Source organism: Gavialis gangeticus, unplaced genomic scaffold (assembly GCF_001723915.1).
Source record: "Gavialis gangeticus isolate Ggan-Ray unplaced genomic scaffold, GavGan_comp1, whole genome shotgun sequence".
Classification (NCBI taxonomy): Eukaryota; Metazoa; Chordata; order Crocodylia; family Gavialidae; genus Gavialis; species Gavialis gangeticus.
Window position 1 is genome coordinate 1006284 of NW_017728995.1, and position 2304 is coordinate 1008587.

At 45.8% G+C, this 2304-nt stretch overlaps 1 long non-coding RNA gene across 2 annotated transcripts in view; it reads left to right on the forward strand.

Moving 5' to 3' along the window:
* LOC109287877 overlaps positions 1-2304 on the forward strand; it is a 129372-nt gene that overhangs the window by 71563 nt on the left and 55505 nt on the right. The window contains exon 3 of one of the 2 annotated variants that reach the window (XR_002094995.1): positions 713-800. The exons of the other annotated variant lie outside the window; for it this stretch is intronic. This is a non-coding gene — a long non-coding RNA (uncharacterized LOC109287877). The remainder of the gene's footprint in view (positions 1-712; positions 801-2304) is intronic. 2 annotated transcript variants of the gene reach the window in all.

Sequence of the window (2304 nt, forward strand, 5' to 3'; positions counted from 1 at the left end):
GATCTGAAACCGACAAACCCCAAAATAAACAGATAGCTAACAAACTATAGATAAGTATGGGTGAACAATAAATAAGCCACAAATAAATACAAATAAACAACAGATGAAATAATAGCAACAGGGGATCCCGACTCTACCCATCTAGTAATTTACAAACACGAGAGTTCACAAAATGTAAGGCATGGCATCACACGACTTATGGTGCAAGAACCCCAAAGATAAACTTAATCCCAAGGGGAAACCCCAATGCCCTTGGGTGTTTCCCAAGCCCTACAAGGAAGCTGGTAACTTTAGGGGGGCCCTCCCCGTAGGACCTCCACTTTCAGGAGCCCTTAACTAACCGTGGGTACTCCCCTTCCCATGTGGGAATCCTCTTTTCCCTGCAACTCATGTCTCTCAGGCCTGGAGGGTGGCCCTCGTCCTCTGCACCAAGCTGCTCTCTTGCCTGCAGTGGGCTTCAGGGGGGGCGCTGTCCCCTGGAACAGGGCTCCTCTATGCAGGGCTTCTGGGGCCTCTGGCTCAGCCCTGTCTGCTGGCTCAGTGGCCCGAGCACTGTCTGGCTCCCTGGACTCAACCTTTTGCTATGGGTTGGAGGCCTGGGCTGCTTTGTGCAGCACCAGGATCGGTCTGCTCCCGGACCTTCCATGCAGCGCCTCCTGCACTGAGCTCCGAGCCTCTTTTTAGGGGTTGAGGACCTGAGTCCTAAATGCAGATTTTGAAAGACTGGAGTCTCACTTAGCTGGGATTTTCTCAGTTGGCCTGTCTGAATCCATGCATAAGCTGAACTAAATGTTACAAAGGTATGAACGAAAATTAAGTTTACAAATCAAATGTAAACTACAGTTTTATGAGAGAGAACAACTATGTCATTGATTTGAGGCAAGTGTAACAAAATGGGACCTTTAACTAGCCAAATATTAACATGGTTTATTTAGAAAGTCTGTTTTCTTCTTCAGCCTTTCACAAGTGCGGAGGCTGCTCTGATGTGCTGGAATTCCAGCGTGTTGGAGCAGACTCAATCGAATCTGCTGGAGCATGGCAATTACTGCGCTCCAGCAGCCTCCGGCACCTTGTGTATCCGTGTCCCTGCACTTAAAAATGGCAGTAGGATGCTTGAACTAAAGCTTGTCGAATGACCTTTAGTTCAAGCCCCCCTGCCACCATTTTTAAGGGCAGGAATGCTGATACATGAGATGCAGCGGCACTTTGAGCCACTCTAATTAAAGCGCTGCCCTACTCACCCCTGGAGCACATGTAAAAGTGCCTATTGATGCAACTGAGGTGCATAGGCAATTATTACACTCTGGCTTCTTTGTACTAGTAGACATCTATCTGTCTTGTGAGACAACAAAATTACGCCAAGTGAGACATCAGCTCGCTGGATGTAATTCTCATTTGAAAATACAGTGAAGCTGGGGTGACCATTTAAAACGTCCCATTTAACCTCTGCCCGTCAAAATTCACAGTTGCCATTTATACATACATAGTGAGGTGACTGGTAGTTCTGTGTCACTGTTTTCTACCCAAGAGTAAGAAGCTAGGTTGTGATCCTCCACCAGAGTGCTGTATGATCCTTTTATGGATCACCAAGCGCTATGCAAAAATAGCACTGTTACCTGGGCAAACAGTTGCACATGATTCAAAAGATAAACCCACATTTTTCAAATAAGAATCCATAATTTTACAAACACTGGGCCCTGTTGTGGTCTTTCTGAGTTCTTTGCAACAGGAGAATTGCGCTATTATTTTTCTCTAGTCAAGAAACAAGTGAAAGCTAAGAGCTGGCATTTTCTGAGGGGTACCCTCAGTCTAAAAAGTCTGAGAACCACTGTGCTGGGGGAACTACACTAGGGGATTTCAATTCCAAACAAATGTTTAATAACAATCCATAAACCTGGAGGACATGATTATCTATATACATAGCTAATATTTTATCAGGGTTCTGATGGTTTTTGTAGTACAAGATAGAGTGGACCAGCAGAGGGCTCCCAAACTATATTAAGGGCAACTACTTAATTACTATACACTACCCATGGTACCTGGGGGCATACATCACTCCCTAAGAAGTGCTAGTCATTTCATGCTGCTGGGCCTAGCATGATGCATTTGGAGTGCACAGCAGCCATTAACTATCCAATTCTACTCTCAAAATTATATTGATGTCATTGATGACGGGGATGGCCAAGCTGCAGCATGACTGCCACAAGTGGCACAGGCAGCTTCGGTGTGTGGCACATGACAGATCAGGGAGGAATCAGGCAGCACAGGGCTGGCAAGACAGGAAGCAGAAATCAGAATAGGAGA